Raw genomic sequence first — 21,352 nt, 5'->3', positions numbered from 1 at the left:
ACCCGCACTGTACCAATGCAGTGGTCATGAATTTTCTTTTATGCAGTGCTAATGTTTATTCTGAACATTAATCCAATCCTATAATGAAATGATTTAACACTAAAATCACAATTTAAATGTAGGACATTTTTTTTGCTGGGAGCTGGGATCTTGATTTTATAAAGTGTCAATTTCTGTGGCTCAAATAATAAACATCACTAGTAGATTTGTGGTCAATGAGATTGCCAAAATATAAAATGTGTGATGGAGGCATATATCCACATTTTAACACATTTATAACCTTTAAATATAAATAATATATTTTAAAGCTCCTATTCCACCTTACTAGGGCTGCAACTAACAATTATTTTCATTATCGATTAATGTACCGATTTTTATTTTGATTAACTGATTAGTCTATGTGAGAAAGTAGTGAAAAGTTGTCCATTCATTTCCCTGAGCCCAAGATAACGTCTTGATTTGTCTGAAAAACAGTCCAAACCCCAAATATATTCAGTTGATAATGAAAAAAAAGAAAAAAGTAGAAAATCCTTACATTTGAACAAGAGGTTCAGCTTGAACGAGAGGATTTTTGGTGTTTTTTGCTTGATGCGACTAATCGATTATTAAAATTGTGATTGTTTTTCTTTTGATCCATTAATCGACTAGTTGTTTCAGCCAACACCCTACATTTTTAATCAAGCAAGGTCCACCCCAAAATGCTGTGAACTTTACAAATTCCAATCAGTCCCAATCAGTGATGTAAATGTTAACAAAAGGGCTCTAAAGACAACAAAAGTTTTAAAGACAAGTTTAAGGACCTGCTATGAATGCTCAATGCTAGAAAAAAAAAAAAGTTGAAGTTATTCATGTTCTCTGATTATGTTAAAGGTTTATTTACATTAGTAATGTTTTCTGACAGGCAAGGGCTGTCACTTTTTCAAAAAGTCAAGTTCAAACGAATTCAAACTAACAAGTAATTCGTTTGAATTATTTCAAACAACCCATATTCTGTAATGTGTCAGAGATACAATTTACTGTGACTGTTATGAGCACACAGTATATATCTGTCAGTGTCTGAGCGTCTTACTGTTCAGTATAGTCTTTATATTTTACAACTGCACTATGTGTCTTGAGATTACACTGTGTGAGTTGATGTTGCTCCACTTGTTTGATGCCTCTGCTGCCTCACTTGTGTGGTAGCTTGCTGGTAAATCCCATAGACGGTAAAAAAAAATAATGGTCACAGTCACCATGATGTCACCTGTTTTGAAGCCTTGAGTTTGGCATTTTGACCGCCACCATATTGGATTTTTGGAGCCAGAAGTGACCATATTTGGACAAGAGGGTGGAGCTGACACTAGCTGCTAATTTGGTTAGCACATTGTATTTACAGTCTATAGTTAATTGTGATAATGCTGATGCTAATGCTAATGCTAATTTTGCTAGAGAAAAACAGGCTTAAAACCATTAAAACAAAATGCACCTACCGGCACAAATGAACATCTGACTCCTTAGAGGGTCTTTTAGTACAACCAAACGCTGAACAAGACTTTTTTAGGTGACCAAAATGTTACAATTAACTTTCATGAACTGAAAAACCACTGAAATAGCTGCATCTACGCCTAAACTCTATGAATCTGGGGTTATGCCATGGTTACGTTACCTAACCAACATTGTCACTGTGGCAGTGACTTGTCAATCACAGCGTAGCCACGCCCTAAAGCATACCCTGCTTTATTGTCCATTTTGCTCCAAATGGGACCATAATTTACAAAATGAACATCATGCTGTATTGAAGAAGACTTGAAACTAGCGATTGATACCATAAACTCATTAGGAAACTGTGTACTGAGTGCTTTTTACAAAGTTAGCAAGTCGTATCTTTGTTGGTTATTTTGCCATCTACGGTATAGCCCCCAAAATACCTCCAAACACTGTCAGATGCTTCCGTGTCATGATCAACATAGCTTTGCTCAGTAGTGTCCTGATGCATTTTTATTTATTAGTTTACCAATAGGTCAAAGAGCAATGCAATAGGTCAAGCTGTTAGTGAATTTTAAGGACGCCCTCTGCTGGATCACAAAGCAAACTACTTAAAACAGTCTGTCTGAATACTTAATTTTTCCCCATGTTCAAATGCCAGTTCAAATTTCAAATAAAAAGTGACAGCCCTAATACAGGCCTGTTTTCTCAATAATGATCATTTAGAAAGATTACTCTTCATTTGTAAGTCAAGCTTTCACTTGTATACATATGTTGCCAGAAAATTACTGATTGGGCTTCTAACACCTTCTATATACATAAAAAATATCAAATATTGTATACTGATATTCACGTTTAAAAATCTGTCCCTTCATCCAAACTGCTGGACCAACTCAGACAGGAGCAATTCAATTTAATGAGTGGTGTCATGCCCTAACATGAAACACTATAAAGAGAGATTTCATCATTTTACACAGCTGCCTGACTGCCTTTCACAGTCTATCATCGTCACAAAGGAGTCTGATCAAAAGTTGAAAAGACTAAACTGTTGAGTGATGAAGTAGAACCTCCACACAGGCTTGTACAGCAAACACACTCATTTATACACAGTAGACTATATATACATGCCACATGCATACATGCATACAGCGTGTACTGCAGCCACACACATGTGGACAACCACACCCTGAGAGTGATGATCCTTGTCAAGCGCATGACAGGAGGATAATGTATTAGTTTTTGTGTTGTAGTGCAGAGTATAGTAACACCACAGAGAAGCAAGAAGGGTTGTCTGGTGAGACATCTCACTCATATTACTCAGAGAACCGGGGTTATGTAAATAACCTAAAGTTCTCTTTCATAATATTCGTTTCAATGTCTCACTATGGGATGTGGTAGCTCCCGTATTGCCAGACAAGCTTATCTAACGTCCACCAACCCACAGGGAGAGCCGCTCTGTTCCAGCTAGGACTCCAGGACTGCGCGTGCTACACACAGGGCGGAGACGTCCAGCATATAGAAACGGACAAAAGTGAGAGGCGAAGACCAGCTCGCCGCAGCACAAATATCCTGAACAGAAACTCCCCTGAATAAGACCCAAGATGTGGCCAAGCCACGAGTGGAGTGCGCTCGCAGACCCTGACTCGTATAAGCCAAAGCAATCGCCTCCACCACCCAGTGGGAGAGGCGTTGCTTAGTAACAGGTTTTCCCTTATGAGATTTAGCCCAGGAGACAAACAGCTGATCACTCCTCCTGAAACCCCCAGTCCTATCCATGTAAGTGCGCACCGCACGAACCGGACATAACGCACACGACCGCTGCTCTCCAGGCGGGGCAGCAAAAGCCACAAGGTAGATAGGAGAACATGAACCAACCTCCTTGGGCACAAAGGTGGGGTTTGGCTTCAGAGTCATCCTTACATCACCCAGGGCGAACTGAGCGCACAAGGGATGCTCCGAAAGCGCATGGATGTCGCTAACTCATTTAGCTGAAGCCAGCGCCAGTAGCAACACTGTCTTGAAGGACAGGTGTTTCAGGTCAGCTTCCTCCAGTGGTTCAAACGAAGGACCCTTAAGCCCCTCCAGAACCGCAGCTAAATCCCACGGAGGCACCAGTGGTCGAGAGACAGGGAGAAGCCTGCACGCTCCCTTCATAAAACGGCAAACCAGCGGGTGTTGGCTCGCTGTTCGTCCCCCAAATCCGACATGACAGGTGGCAACGGCTGCCAAATACACTTTAATCGTGGAAAAGGCTTTTCACTTGTCACTCAGGTTCTGCAAGAATGACAATATCACTCCCACCGGACACTGAAAAGAAATGTGTCCCTCTTTGAGATACCATTCCTCGAACACTCTCCACTTACAGCCATACAGAGACCTAGTGGAGGGGGCTCTAGCGTTTTGGATAGTGGCAATCACTGTCTGCAGAAGCCCCGCAGCGGTCAGATTGAGCCACTCACGGGCCAGGCCCACAGCGCGAGGTGCTCCGGGTGTGGGTGAAACACCGCCCCCCCCTGGAGAGCTTCGTCCTCCTTCTTCTTGGCTTCACACCGCCGCTGCATAGAAGCTGGAGCAGAGCCGAAGATACCCTCCGGGACGATGGGCATGTCCAGGATATCGTCCTTTTCTCTGTCCGACAGGTTGGTGAGGTTTAGCCACCACGCTCGTTCCTGTAGGACCATTGTTCCCATCGCTCTTCCCGTGGCCTGGACCGGGCAGCGTTGGATACGGAGACACAGATCGGTAATAACCGGTATCTCCTCCCACGTAGCTGGGCCCTGTGTCCACGCAAAATCCTCGCATATCTCCGCCTGGTATGCTGTGAGCATGGAGAGGACATTGAATGCTCTGGCCAAAAGCGCTGCCGCTTTGTAAGCCTTCTCAGTCAGGGCTGACTGAAACCGGTCAGACTAAGATGGCAGTGCAGGGCTCCTGGAGGACATCGTTGACAGCCGGGGATGAATGTGGGCGGCAACGAGAGGCTCCATCGGAGGCACACGGAGCAGACCCCGGCTCTCCATCGCCTCACAGTCAAGGGACGAGGCACCGGGTATCAGGCTCCTGCTGCTGTGAGGGCGGTCCTTCCATGAATGCGCGACCTCATCCAGCAGCTCCAGGAAGACGGGGAGAAGTTGCTTTGTCGCACTCTTGGCCAAGGGCAACTTCTTCCCCTGGTAGCGGGATCTGGTGGTCTCCGCTACGACAGCAGGCCAGGGGATGGCCAGCCGGTCTGCAACAAGTTTGCACACGTGGAGCAAGTCCGAGCTGGGGAGAGGAGAAGCTGGTATACTACTCTCATCTCCATCCCGAAAGGCGGCGGAGGTCCCGGGCTGCGCAGCCTGGGCTGGAGTGATGAAAATGTCGTCGTCCTCTTCATCCTCTGATATGAGGATATCTGAGGCGTCATCTTCATCTTCTCCATAGTCCAATTCCAGGACTGTGTCATCTGCAGCAGCTATTTAAGGTAGGTGGCACTACCTGGTGCGGATGAACACGTTCACCAGCCAATCGGGATTAGCGTAATGAGATTAATGCTTCTGAGGTCTGCAGCGAGGCGTGCATCCCATAGTGAGACATCGAAACGAATATTATGAAAGAGAACACAGGCTTCTGTTAAGTTCAAATACATATTTTCTCGTGTGTGTGTGCGAGTGAGTGAAAAAGAAAGAAGAGAGACAGAGAGACCAATAAGAACTAAACTTAAACTGTTGTATTAAAATTGTAGTTTAATTGTTGTATTTATTGTGTTTTTTAATTGATGCAGCTATCCAGGATCACATCTTTTTATAGGATATGCTCAGTCTTAAAATTATATTTCATTGGTATCACATTTGTAGTTCTTGGCATACATATTCATGCTTACTCCTCCCTGTGTGTACTGGCTGTCCCACTTACCCATACAGTTGAAGTATAACTCACTTTTCTGCGCTGCTTTAATTAGTCTAAAAATCACATTTCTAATACAAGTAGGAATGGTGGAATGCAACTGAGATAATATGACATATTTAATGCTCTTTTCACAATAACTAATACTGAGATGTCCACACTAAGCCGGCTAAATTCGTAAACACATCTTTTTCTCTCTGTATTTGCCCTCTGTCTAGACTAAAACAGCAGTAGTCTCCCCTGAAAACAGAGCTTTTCCATAACAGCATCCAGAGTGTGTAAATCTGAAAACACCGGCTTGGCGTTGTAGGGTGTACGGGGAAAAAGGAGGCAGTGATGTGGAATTTTATTGTTTTCTTGGACTAAACTCAGAGGATGAAGAAGAAGAAACCCAACAACAACAATGGCAGATGGCTTCATGTGAGTGCACTTCATGAACTTTATTGTCTACTTTGATAGCTTTGTTTAATATCTACTCGCTATCTACCACCTTTCTCTTGCTGAAATTGTTGTAATCTGCTTGCAATAAACAATACATTCAAAATGTCAGGAAGCCACCACAGAAATGGAAATAGCGTACTTTTTCCTCTTCGCTGGTTTTCTGTGGCGGACTTGCTCATCTGTCCTCCACAATTTAACCAGCTTAATGTAGACGTCTTAGACAAATGTGGGCAGCTATTGTTAGAGCTTGCCTGTTCCTGGAAACATGCTGAGGTTGAGCAAGAGCCTACACATGAAAATATAGTTCAAAAAGTGAAACAGCATTTTTGGCCATTTGGGTATTTTCTCTTACATGAAAAGACTCAGAATTACGAATGTGAGATGCAGAAAATCGAACGGTGCATGCACACAGACACACATATTAGGGACAGCAGAAGCGGAAACAAGCTTGTTAAGAAGGCGAGTGACAAACGAGTCAGAGCACATTGTCCTGGCATTAGAGATGAGCAGAGGTGTGAAAATGTCACCACAAATAGCCGCTGGTCACCAAATGTCACCTTTCCACTCCAATCCACACCCCTCCCCTTTCCTCCCACTCTGTTCTTGTTTCCCCTCTTTCTAATCTGTCTCCCGCTCTCCTCTCTTTTCTCTCCACTTTCCATCCACTCATCTCTTTTCACCATACACTGCTCTTTTCCTCTCGGTCCTCTCCTGCTCACCCCTCATCCTTTGACAATGCTTCTCTTTCATCTCCTCAAAAGGGCAGAGATGGGAAGAGAAAGTAAAAGAGTCAAGAGTTTAACTCTGCTCCTCTCCTCTCTGCCCTTACCTCTTCTCTGTCCTCCACTGATCTTCTCCTATACTCCTTCTATTCTCTGGTCCAGTCAATACATCCATACATGTATCTATCCACCCATCCATTCACTATCAACTTATCTGGGTCATGGTAATTAGAACAACAGGACAACCAGAGGAGCTTTTTCTTTTTTTTTTTTTTTTTAATCAATTTCCTTTAGATGTTGAAACACAGGTGCTTTCTCCAAACCTCATTAACACTACCCCACAACAGCTTTAATTGCCAAATTAATTTGGCAATTAAAGCTGTTGTTTAATTGTTAAGTTTGTAACAATTATTTTTCATGCTAAAATGGCTGTTTACAGTTAAGCTGTATTGTATAATGTTTTTTGGATTAAGAAAACAAAGCTGGGGGCGATATCTGTGAAGGTAAACTATGCAGACTGTTTAACAAGTGGCTTAATCAGACATAGCATTCAACAGGTGGAGCTTGGAGTGTGGGAGATCACCCTAACATTCAGGGCTCGACATTACGGCTTGTCCACTTGTCCAAGTGGGACAAGTGGATGTTTGTAGGACAAGTGGAAGAGACCTTTACTTCCTCTGGAAAAGTTAAAATTCATAAACAAAAAAATGTGTGTTTTCATGTTATGTGCCACTCATTACTCAGCTAATTCAGTTAAATAGTAGGAGTTAATGCATGCTGCTACACAACATTATTCAACCTGTCTGTCCAGTGGAGATAATGTTATATAGCGTAGGCCGACTCGCAGTATTTCTCTCACTTCCTCACTTTTACCTGTGACTTCTCCACATCTCTTTATTTCTGTGCTGTTTTGGTCACATTTCCTCTCCGGTCTTCCCTCCTTTCCCCTGCAGCTATTCCTCGGACTCAGGCTAGGCCAGCCTCGTCGTGGCTAACAGGTCCTCTGTTTAAGACCTCTGTCCTCCTCCTACCTTTAGTTGATTTTCAGATTCAAGCAAATATCAGAAAAAAATTAATTTGTGTGGTTTTTCGCTGAGAAGCTACTGTATTGATCCTGTTTTGGATGTTGTTGGTGGTTACACAAATAACTCTTGCTACAAGCAAGACTGTCTTTAATAGTTTAATACAGGCGCATTCATTTAGAACAGCAAAGAAACACATACATCTGGTGTCTGGTTAAACTGTCCGCTTACTAAAAGTTAATCCATACCTTTTAATCAATCAGAATCCAGAATTTACAGTGGCCACGGTATAAAGGTGTATATAGGCTACTGTAACATAGAGCTGCAACAAAAGATTATTTTCATTAGAGTCATTAGCCAATTAATCAATTAATTAATCAAAACCAACTGTTTTGATAATTGATCATCGTTTTTTAAGAAAAGAATGGGATGTGGACTGTTGTTTGGGACAAAACAAGACATTTGAAGGCATCACCTTGGGCTCTGGGAAACACATTTTTCATCATTTTCTGACATTTTATAGACCAAACAACTAATCGATTAATCAAGAAAATAATCAACAGATTAATCACTAATGAAAATAATTAGTTGGAGCCCTAATTTTCATTATTCATTAATCTGCTCATTATGGTTTGGTCTATAAAATGTCAGAAAAATGCTTGTTATAATGTCTTAGACTCCTTGGTGATGTCTTCAAATGTCTTGTTTTGCTTGATCAACAGTCAAAAATCCAAAGATATTCAGTTTAATATCACACATGATATTAAGCTGAGTATCTTTGGGTTTTGGTCCTGCCAGTCAGCACAGCTGTGTGTGAGAGGGTTTTCAACAATGAAATCCAAGCCCAACTGGAGGACTAGCCTCAGGTCAGTCCAGCTTCAGAGGCTGCTTTTTCTGTTAGTGGAGAACCCACAGTTGCAAGACTTTGATGCTGGATTGGTGGTGGAGAGATGGTGGGCCTGAAGCCAAAGGCGGCGGCTCCCAGGATTTAACCCCTGGGAGTCAAAGCATCAGGCTGAAGACAGAGAGGAAGTAGATGAATAGCATTCCACATGTGTCCCAGTAGCAGATGGATGCGTTCAATGACAGCTGCAGATGCCCTCAGTGAATGAAGTTTTCACTGAGTTTGACCCAGAGGACGTTTGCACATTTTTGTTGGCTACCCTGTTTAAAGCCCCTATATGTAGGCTTATCTGAACATTCATCGGTATCACTGCATTGCCTATTTTTATATACAGTGTCTGTATAATTCAAAGCGCTGAAATAACATGCCAAAATTTTATGAACACTCCTTACCTGCCACTGCACACACTAATGATCTCAGGTCAGCATTATAAAAGATAGTAAAGATGCAACCATGACCACTATGATGAAGAATGAATGGCAGGATATACTGAAAAACAGTGGATCAGACAAATCTGTATGGTTACCATAGATAAAGTACGGTCCCACTATATAAGAACAATGCGAGTAGGATACCTATCTGGAATATAACTTGGAAATTACAATCAAATCAAACTACTTACACATAGCCATACACTACATATAATGCAATTTAATAGAACACAAAGGTGCTTGTGTGCCTCATTAAGAACTAGTACCATGCCCTTGGCAGATAAAAAGATATTCCTGAAGAGCAGTGTTTTTTGTGATCTTGGTGTAGTTGAGGATGAGTTTCATTTTGCATTTGATTGCTCTGTGTACACTGACCTAATGAGTTTGCTCTTTGGAAAAAAAAACATGACAGCTAGAGAATCCTAATGAGCATGGTGGTTAAAAGAGAGTACCCTGTATCCTTGATGTCTGTGATGTAAATTGCATTTTTTTTTTAATTTAAAAATGCATTTGTAAATTTGAGAAACTGTACATCATGAGTTGTTTAATGTCTTGTAAGGCCATATGTGCTTGGTGGTTTCATGCCCCTCACACAACCAGACTACATCTTATGGATACACTTTGGAACAAAAAACACTTATTAATCATTTAATCAACCTGTCAAGACACAGACTAAACCAATTAGCATATGTTTAGATGATAGCATGTTTTGATGTCTTTTCAACCCCCCAACAATTGTTAATAACATCAAAACAAAGGTGTAAATATAAAATTAAGCATGTCGCTGCAGCAACCGCATGTCCTGTTTCTCATCCATTTCTTCAGGAAAAACCTTACATGAAAAGTTGTTGTATTTTTCTAGGACACAGTAGGGGGACTTGCCCCCCACTGTGTGCGTACATGCTGTAGTCATTTTTACATTTAGATCTCAGTGGTTCACCTCGTTTTAAGATAAAAGATTGATATGATATATTGAGGAAAAAAGGGGACAGCCCATAAAGTAACCATTACAGGATTATATTTTCTGTGTTTTCCTCCACCAGAGCAGAGAAGAGAGCAGTCAAAAGAGGCAGATGGGTGGTAAAACGCAAAGAGCGAGGAATTGAGTGTGTCTTGATGTGAAATGGAGGGAAGAATTGATCGAATGGACTGAAAAAAATAAAAAGTTCCTGGTTGATAGTTGTAGTTGACCAGTTATTTATAACAGTTGTTGGGCTGCACATTGCAGGCTTCTGTGTAGGGTATTTTACTGAAAAATGAATTTATTTAACATATTCAGTAGTTAAGAACACTTTTAGGTATTTAAAACAGGAAATTTGAATTAAAATATGGCTCTGTTTCACATATCTTGTGAATGACCTAATAAGAAATATAAATATATAGTATAGCCTGTTGAACAATACTTTTATGACTTGGGTTATCTCATTATCTAATTAGCTAGATCTTTGAGAGTGACATTATTTTAACAAACGTTTGTGTAACAGATTGCTGCATCTGAAACAAGCTGCCCCAGCCTCCAGAATGTGGTCAGGAAATACAGGTGAGACTGCTTTACGTGTCCAGGGTTACAAATAACAGATGTAGCGACCCTCACTTGCTAGTTTATTTTCTGACAAAGTGTAGATCAGACTGAAGATCTACTGTTACATTTACAGTTTACTGCTAATGTCCAGCATACCAACTTGTTTGTTGGTATGCTGGACAACAAAGAAGGATGCTATTTTCCAACTTTATTTCCACTGTAGCTTTGTTTTGTCTGGTATCGTGTTGCATTAGGCTAAAGTGTGCCCATATGACCGACAGAACGTATATTTTTTTTTGTACCAGCTTGTTCTCATCTGCACCCAGCTGCATTTCTCCAACAGTTGAGTTGTTTTGTCTTCACTGTACACAAGTAAATTTATCAAATATATCAATATGACTAAAATTATGTCGGTTAGTGAGTCATAATGTTGTTTTCTGTTACTTTCAGATTAATTGCCCAGCCCTAGTATGTAGGGTGGGTGTGTTTCTGTCCCATTAATAATGTCATTCAGTATTTGCATTTGTTACCACTTTCAAAAGACCAGGCGCTCTCTCACACAGTACATTTTTCCAGGATTATCAATAACTTTAGATTGATTGATTGGAGTTGGCAGGTTTACCCTCCAACAAACACACACATCAAACTGTCAAATTCTTCTTTCAGCACAAGCATGTGTGTGTTTGTACCCGTTTGACTGTGTATTTACTACATACAGTGTATCAGCATTAACAGCACATTATGCAGTGCTCTCCAGGGTTATTTGCTTAAAGAGTTTCAAATTGACTGATCAGTCATTGATGGACAGGATGGGAGCATACAGACTTCACAGTGTCAGCTATTGATAAGTGGATCGATCTCGTTGATAGCAGCCTCAGAGAGCTTGTTTATTGGCACATAACCTATTGAGTACTCTGATGGATTAGACTGTTTAAGCACTGTTTTTATAGGAGGGGAGAACAAAACACAAACACTGACAAGCATGTGTAGTCAAACACACACTCACACGTGTTTGAAATACAATGTCAGAAGTGTTTTTGTATATTAGATATACACCCTCAAACAATGCTTTCACTTGGTGGAAGATAAAGATTCAAATTATTTAATTTTTCCCCTAATCTAATTCAGGAGCAGGTCTGAAAGGGAGGGCTGAGTCCGTGGGTGGAAGGATGAGACAGAAATCATGCAATTTCATTTGATTTGGTTGTAGTAATTAAATATAATTAGTCATGCCACTGTATGCAACTATTTTAAGGCAAATTACTCTTTTAACTATAAATGGCATTTTTCAATATTTTGTCATTTAACATCTTAGGATTTATTCCTAGGTTAATTTGGAAAAACTGTGTGCTGGTTATGTGATTACAATTGATCAGTTATGGTTAAAATGTTATTCTGGACACGGAAAATAAACACAGTTTGCAAAAACCACATACAAAGAGGGGAACAAAGATATGTCAGTTTTGGGACACAAAATATTAAAAATCACACCTTTAATTAAATTAGTTATTAGTCAAACGCTTTAACTTGCATAAGAAACATCTACAGTACATAACAGTGCTTCTAGTATACATATTTGAGTTAAATATTATAGAACTCCTCCTACATCTGGTCATTTCCATCCCAAATACCATTTGTGACTGAACTGTAAGCCATGTAAGTGTGTAAATGAGCATTATATGACAGAGCAAAAGTAAATTTCATGTAAAGGCCCTTGGTGTTGAGCTTTGTATTGTATCTTATGTCTGCTGAGCTTTTTGTTGTTGGCTTGTTTGTTTGTTTGCTTGTTGTTGTTAAACTTGACCTTTGGCTGCTCTGACTGGCTCTCAAGCTTTTGGGATTAAGTGATATCTTGAAAGTCTTAAATCCACCACTGTGTGCTATTAAATAAGCTAAAAGGGAAAAAACGCTGTACATGAAAATACACACACACACAAAGTCATGCTCACGGGTCATGTTCGCATTCATCCTTTTGATGGAAGATTGCTACATAGTGATTTATTTTGTTGTGTTTGTATATTTTGTGTTGCACTGGATTCATACTTGATGCGAGGCATTAATAGGAGTCCACTGCAGATATTTAACTACAGGGTGTAGTTTCTGATCTATAGTTCAGCGTCATATTTCACCCGTTGATATCACCATTGCAACACTACACGGGTGTATCATATGAGATAGGGCTGTATCATGCTTTAATTACGTTCCCCACGGTAACTGCTTTTACAGTCTTTCATTCACTTTGTGATAAAAGCAATGGTGGGAATGTCCGCCTTGTTTCATTACTGAGCTGAAATTATTCCGTGCGGTCGCTTTGCTAGACGCGTGTTACTGAAAAGGAAGTTATCTGAACCCTTATTCAACTTGCTTCATGTTGTATTCACTATGATCAATCTCTACTGACATCAGAAACTTGTAGATAAAAGGGCCGGGGGCACTCAAGTCGAGCTGGCACATTGCAAGTGTTTTTCCATTACAAGGCATGGCAAGGTAAAATAAGTTGTTTACCTGTTGGAGGTGTGCTGTTTGCAGAAAATGCAGTAAGAGCCTGTTGTCTTATCTGCAGCTTTTCATCAAACATATCACTGCGGATGTTTCTGCTTGTTCCGTTCCTCCTAACATTATTTATAACTGATTCGCTGAACAAATAGCTCCAAATATCTCCCTATCTTGTTGTAGTCAACCTGTTTTCATTGTAGAATAACACCACTAACAAAGCTCTGCCAGCTTGGTGATAAACACGTCTGCCATTATTTTGTCATTTAAAAGCTTTTAATATGAAGCAGCAAGTCAGGAATTATTGGTTTTCATCAGCAGTAACTTAACATGACTTCAATACGACTGAAAGTGATCAGGAAACAGTAAAATAATACCGATATCTGAAAGGAGAGAAACCACAAAAATTAGAAGCTGAGAGCTGAACACACGCTGGTCTCCAGCACAGTGAGTTGAGACAACATACCGCTTGTTTGAAGGGGTGATGGGGTTCGTCACAGTTATCCCCTGCTGTGAGACTGTAGTGGAGACATGTCTCATCGCAGGTTGGCTTGGCTCGGCACAACTAAAGCGGACCATCCCAGGCTAATGGAAAAGCCCTATTTGAGAAAGTGCAATAAGAGAAATACCAAATAAACACAACGACTATGTTTACATGCACATTAATGTTCCACTACTATTCCAAATATGACAATATTCCGGATTTGATACAGGTCATGTAAACAGCATATTCCATTTGGATATTCCAAGTTAGGCCTTATTACGAATGTAGCATTTTCCGATTAAGACATAAATGTGCCGATATTGTGGCTTTAGGAGCATTCTTTGGACATACAGCTCGCCTTCTCCACGACGGGGGGCGGAGGGGATTGGTTATTATCCTGACATGCAGCCATGGACTGACAGTGATGATTTGGTGTGATGCACCAAAAATACTCAGCAGTGTAGAAAACATCATGGGACAACCTATGTACTGCATGTGACTGTAACTAGAAATTTATAATATCAGTCATATCAATATCACATATATTTGCTCACTAATGTTTTCCACCTTGCTGGCTTACTTCACTGCCTGTGGAGATCTTGAGATTCCCGTTCCCACTGGAGTAGAGGGAAACCCTAAAAACCCTCTGCATGTAATCGGGAATATTAGTGGAATATTCATTTTCATTAGCTATGTAAACAGCTTAGTAAGAATGTTATTTTTTTCAGAATATGGGCAAAAAACGGAATATTTTGTGCATGCAAACATAGTCAATGTCCAGGGTTTGAATGAAGCTCTGGACATTTGTATAGTATCACCCCCTCTTTCTGTTGTTTTCCTACCTGTCTCTACTGTCAACTACAAAAACTCTTTTTTTTTTTTTTTAAATAAGCATTACCTGCACTATATCTGGTTGTGAGTTTGTCTGTGTAACAGTATGACCATGTATATGCATAGGGTCAGGGTTTATGGATTGCTAACAGCTATATGGTGGCTAATTCCAGCTTTAGATAAAGTGAATAATTATGGAAACAATCAATAAAGAGTGTAGCAGGGGAGAGAAGCAGGACGGGAGATAAGACATTGGCTTATTGACTTGTCAAGTGTCCCCATCAACACATAGCCTTTTGAGTGTGTGTGCGGCGCATGCGCATGTGTGCGTGTATGTGTGTAACAGCATGTGTGAGTGTATATAATTACTCTATAGTGTGCTTCTGTATCTCTTTGTCCTGGTCTGACAGCTAATTAGTTGTGCTGTCTCAGGAGTAAACTCAATAAGGGGAAAATGAGGGAATCAGTGGATCCACTTATTTTCATATTCAGCTGTTACTGTGTAGGGACTCAGGCCATTACGGTCCAACAATGTGTGGCTAGAACGTGCTGTGCAGAGGTGCCAGAAAACACCAAACCAAAGGTACTCTGTCATATAAAAACATTGTCTGCATGATTACTTCAATATGCCAGTTGAGACAATACTAAATAGAGTTAGTTAGCATCACGATTCTTACGACAGTAGATTCGAACTCAAGGATTTGAATATTTCTGCTTCCACAGCAGATAGGCATCTTACTGTCCATTCAAAATTTCTGATAATCAATTGGAGTTTGAAAGCTTGCTGACTTGCATATTCTTACATGTGCTCCATGCCTGTTAAAGGCTGAGGCAGTGCAGGGCAGGTCCTTGTGTTGAAAATCCTGTTCAATTAGTAAAACTCAAAATCTTATGTACTCTGTGATGCTGTAGTGTGGAAATGATTTCAAAAATGCTGCATCTGGTATATTTCATAAGTTCAAATTGTCTCTTTTTAACATGAAAGTTAGATCAACATGACTCCAGAACTGTTATTTTTAGCGAGCATATTGTTCTTTTCTTTCTGTTTCTGTTCAAAGTGAGTGAAACAATGCTGAAAGTTCAGGGCTGAAACAATTCATTTATCCATTCTGTTCATTATAAAGAGTAAACACATTTACAAAGTACAGAAAGCCCAAAACACACACTGAGAATGACAACAACTCACAGGAGATATAACTTGAAATATCACCTGCTCAGTTACAATCGCTGTTCTTGTGCTATCTTGGATTTTACCAAGTCTAATTAATGTTTGATGATTGATCCAGTAACACAGTCACCACACAGGTGCATCTCATTCAACAGAATCAACACCATATGGCATTACATAAATACCCAAGTAGAACAAAGGAGGCCACCTATAGCTTTATACTGTAACAGATTTTGGCAAACAAATAAAACTGACACAACACCTATTTTTAACATATGGATAAATAAATGATTTTCTGATGAATCGCAATTCTTACTTATACGATCCATAATCAATTCTTGAAAGCCAGAGCTCAGTCTTTGCATTTGCACCTTTACTCATGCGTACATGTGCACTAAATGTTAAGTGTATGCAGGTTTACCTGTTGTAAATGGTTATTAGGACTGAATGATGCATAAAAGGTCTACTTCATGGAAATGGTTATTACAACGTGCACAAAAATCTTATTTCAAGTTAAAAAGTAACATAGATGATGGCTCATATATTAGCCATTTTGAGTCACAACAGTCATGACACGGGACTGTCATGGCTCAGGATGATTAGCTGACTCTAAAGATCACATCTACGAGAGGAACAGAGTGAAAAAAAAGACTCTGACTCTCTCACACCAATCTGAGCTCATGGTTTGTGTTTGTTAACAAGATATTATCTCTGGCTACGAGATGTGAAGCCATGGAAGTTGTCTGAACAGTGTGCGGATTTTACTGTATTTAGTCTGTCCCTAACTGCTGCATAGCTAACGCTGGCTAACAGCTATCTGCAAATATCAGACTGATGTCTTGTAAACACAAACACAAACACAAACACAAACAATGCAGATTCACTAATGAGCAGACTTTCAGTTTAAATTGCTCACACTGATCATTAAAGTGGATGTGCTTGACTAAGTCAAATAGCAGGTACTGACAGTCCATGTGTTGCTGTATGGGACGGCATTTAAAAAAAAAATATGCATAATGATGAAGCCCTTGCTAGTGGTTCAGGTCTTTTATTATTCTTGATCAACTATTCAGCACATGTAGGCCTAAAACGTATATATGTGTCATGATTTAAGTCTTTTTGTATTTGTTCAGGAAAAAAATCCTTGTTCCATAGATTTATAACCAGAAAAAGTGTTGACAGTTAAGTCTGTAATGTTCAAGGAAACATTTGTTGTTGAATGTATAAGTAATTTAATTTCCCAAGACAAATTAGGAAGAGCTTTATACAATATTAGTGTTTATCTGATGCAACTGAATCAAGAATTGAACTGAATGGAAATGAACCAATTCTGGACTTTATGAATCAAAATCGAATCGCGAGATCAGTGGCAATATGGAGCCCTAATGTCTGGTGATTTTCTTTTTTTTTCTTTTTTTTTATTGTCAACAAATCTCATGTGCAGAGCTAAACCAACAATGAACTCATCCCTCTTACAAGTATTGTGCGTGTATCTAAAGCCTGATATATCTTATTCCTATGTACCATAGACTGCCATTGTTGTCCAAAAAATGATTAAAAACACGTCAGTGAGCCGCACCGCTGCACTGGGTGACATGTTCTTTCACCCCAAAGAGTTTGGTCATGGTAGTTTGTTTAGAAACTTCTCCAAAGACTCATGACAGCAATCACTTTTTGAGTCTCTGGAGAGTAGTTTTGTGTAGGGCAGACACCACTGCGCATGCGTAGAAATGCGATTCCCTTTGTAGAGCTTCAGTAGCTTGTTGTGCTACATATCACAACCTCTTGAGTTTGTACTACATTATTAATTTCTCAGAGAACTTCACTACAAAGTCAAGAGGTTGTCATATGTATGTAACAATTGATAATCACAGAACATCCTTGCTGATTCCTGGTCCATTTTGACCATAGGAACTTTTTCAGAAACCTTTTCAAAGACTTTTCCTGCTGTTCAACAGGAAGCATCTAATTGAAGTTTCAGTTCCAGGGTCAAAGTCCCTGTTCCAGAGATAGTACTCTCCAATGGCCCAACTGTCAGCGTGGGTTTGCACTTCTGAACATCAGTGACTGTTCAAAAACAAGCTGTCTGACTGCTAAAATATGTCTGTCCCTGGCTGAAATTGAACCAGGGACATTGTGGTTATGTGTCATGTTCAGCTACTAGGGCGCGTACATTTAGATAACTGTTAAATAACCAACTTCCCAACTAGACTAAAAAGAACTGACAAAAACAAAAAGATGAGAGAAACAAAAGTTAACTTTATTCAGTGCTGTGACAAAAGGCTTCTACAGCAAAATATGACTGGATAAAACACTTAACACCCCCTAAATACTTTGGAGACAATTTTCTATTCCTCCAAACATTTGCACAATAGTAAATCCCTAACCCTAACAATAACAAAATGAGGGCTCTCATTAATCCATTATAATCTTTGAGGTTCTTGAGATGAATGCACCAAAGGAAAAATGTAAGCTCTGATTAGTTTGTGAGTTTAGTTTCTGTTACAACTTGGTCAAAAAGGACTATTTATGATGTGTATATACATTATGTGTTTGTGTCAGCAAGCCGGGACATTTTCTCTTCCTCTTTGCAGCTGATTTCACATTTTCATCCACTTTAATCCAACAGGAAATAGTAAGGAATAGCACACCGGCAAGACAGGATCTCTAAAATATGTTTCCCTGAGTTTAGAGGCGATGAGATGGTGGAAACTGGTTATGCCCTGAATGCATGTACGTGTCTGATGGATCATCATGGCCTCAGGCCCACATACACATGCATGCATTCTTACTCCTCTCTCTCACGCACACATACACACATACCTACGATAAATAGGATAGAAAGAATGAGCCATGAGAGAGACCTAGGGAGAGATATTAGCTACATCCCTCCACCCCCTACCTGTCTCATCAAATATGATGTGGCCATATAAAGACAGTCTGCAGCAGCGGGAGAGGACTGCTGAAGCACAGACTTTTCACTGGCTGAAGTAATGGGCAAGAAAGAAGGAGCCAGAAAAACAGAGAGAGGGAGAGAACTAGACAGGGTGTTAGTGAGAGCAAGAAAGTGTTAGTGAAACCTTGTGTGCGAGAAAGAGAAAAAAGACAGAGAGAGAGGCAATGATGGCATGAGAGGACATACGGAGAGAGAAAGAAAGAGCGCAAGAGATGAGTGAGAGCAGAGCAATCCTCATAGCTGAGGGTAAAACCTGCAATCTACCATTCTGTCTGATCTCAGCCATCCTATGAGTCAAGCCAAGAAAGCTTTGAGATGCTCCATGCACATTAACCTCTACTCATCCTCCACCCACACTCCTCCTCTGCCTCATCCCTCTTTCCCTTCCTACTCACATTACCGAGCACTTCAAACACGCTGGCATCAAGAGCATAATAAGTGACATTTAGGTTTATGTTTGCTTCATTAGCGCATACTGAACATGCGATAATGATGTGATGCGATGGCAACACAAAAGGACCAATCAAAGCCCAAAATATGAATCTGTGCCAGTATATCATAGTTATATAAATCCTCACAGACAGATGGACAAAATAACAGTAGGATTTTTTTTTTTAATTTTTCCTCTTCCTACTCATTTGTTTCAACCTTTCAATCTATTTGCATTGTAATTATAATATTCTTAATATTGAGACAATTGTAATTATTGTTACAGTTTTATGCATTGTTATTTGTGGCAGATTTATTTGAACTTGTACTACTTCACACAGAATAAGGAGCTCAATTTAAAGTTTGTCCCTCTCAGATACAGGGAATCTGCAATCCCTGGTGGTATATCTTTCATTACTGAGCCCCAATTTTTCATTAAAAAAATTATTTCATTCGCACTCAGGATTTCAGACGGTCTTTTAGAAGGAGGACTGTGAATATTTCATGAATGTACGGTATGTTGCAGGATGACTGTATGGGTGGCATTTACTTGGCCCATTTCAAGAACATATACCTCCTTGCAAGTTTCTCTTTACATTCAGCTCCATTTACTTTCTCTTTATAGATACAATATTTACATGGTGTTATGTCCTGTGTGGTGTGTTCTCTGTACCTGCCCTTTGTTTCAGGGAGCTGAGACCAATCATTGTTCCCATCCAATTGGCCGAAGCTGTGCAACCTACAAAAAGGCCCTGCCTCCACCTCAGCCAGCAGAGTCTCCTCTACACCACATGATTTGCTCTTTGTTTGTCTTTGTTTCTTTACTTAATAAACTGGCATTTGTTTTATACATTTCAGTTTTTCCTTGTTCTTGTTACTATCCCCCTTGAGGCAGGTTGTAACACATGGAGATGGAAAGATAAACATTTAAATTGAAACAAAAAACTGAAATGATTTTAATTGATATATTATCACAGAAATGTGACACCTGGGAAGTGATTTGCTTAAAGGATAAGTTCACATTTTTTCAAGTCTATATTAATATAATATTCACCTGCCCATTTTCATATTGAGAAGGTTATTGGTCACAGTACTTGTTCATCCTGTCAATACAGGCTGCAAAGAGATCCCTTCTTGATGGCAAAATATGCATAGTCTATAAAATAATATAGTCTATGACAAATCTCAAATTCTGTATCTCAAAAGCTACAAAAAGAGAATTATTTATGTATGTTTTTTATCTTCCTTGTTCAGTTCAAGTCTCTCCCAAAAAGTATTTTAGGTCTTTCAACAGAACCGGTACTCAAGGCACGCAGTGCTATATAAACCCCCCAAAATACATGATTGTTCTTTTTTTGTTTTAGCAGAAAATCTTTCAACAGCACATAAATAACTCAAATCAACATAAAAAGGAGCTCTGAGAGTATTCCATATTTAGTTTGAACAGAAAAATGATGTGGAGCAGATGATAAAATATATAATATTTACTTTACAGGACCCTCTAGTAATTCAGTATTTAACATCACTGTGTTTAAGGAAGTTTAGACATCTCACTTTATGCCAGTAATATATGGCACAGGGTTTTGTTTTATTTATTTAGGATCTTTTTAACTAATCGTATTAAGCGTCTTTGAGCATCTTGAAAATCACTCTTTAAATCAAATATTATTGTTTAAATATTGTAGGACTAAGATACTAAGGTGTCTTAACAACATAAACTGGATCGGATATAGAAACAACTACAGAAATGATACATTTTTAATAATATTTAAGCCCAGTTTTCCAGTTGTGGAAAAAAAAAAAAGGGCGATCCACCATCGTATTTGCAGTACTGCTTACAAGTCCTGCATTTTACCCCTCTTTATGAATTTATAAAGTAGTATCTGCATGGCGGTCTTACTTCATACTGCACATGTCCAGTGACAGCATCGGTCAGTTATTCAAACCCTTTAAAAACTACCTAAACTCACACTCAGTGCCAAAGAATTAAATAGTGTGATTTTTTGTTGCAGTGAAGAATGTAGATGATACATTTACCAGTGTGTTCAGTCCCCTGTTGGTCACAGTAAACACTAGTTTCCTTGATGGCCAGCCTATGACCATAATCTTAACATGACCATATATTTTGTCTAACCTTTGCCTAATGTTTTAGTTTAATAACCTCAATCATACCTTAAACATAAGTTATCTGTAATGACAACTATCTTTCCCTAAACTTAGCCAAGTAGCTTTAGTTACCTAAACTTAACCACACTTAAACCAAAGAGGAATCAGCTGAGAAAACATTAGTACATTGAAAAAATAATGTTTACACTGGTATGAGGACTTTCTCACATGACAGTGTACATATGTAGCCTACATAATAATGATAATCCCACCACTTCATGAAACTATCAAGATCTTCTTTCGGGGCTTTTAAGAGAGGAGAGACATGTTTAATTTATATAAGTCTGACATAATGGGAGAGACAGATTTACCCAGAAAGGAGCAGCCATTAGGAAGCCATTTAAATTGATTTATTTTTTTGCTAGAGATATCACCAAATTGACCGAGGGAATAACTTCTCAGTCATCAAAATTGACAATCTTGTATCACTTCCT

Source organism: Thunnus maccoyii, chromosome 4, assembly GCF_910596095.1.
Source record: "Thunnus maccoyii chromosome 4, fThuMac1.1, whole genome shotgun sequence".
Lineage (NCBI taxonomy): Eukaryota > Metazoa > Chordata > Actinopteri > Scombriformes > Scombridae > Thunnus > Thunnus maccoyii.
This window is presented reverse-complemented; position numbering follows the sequence as displayed.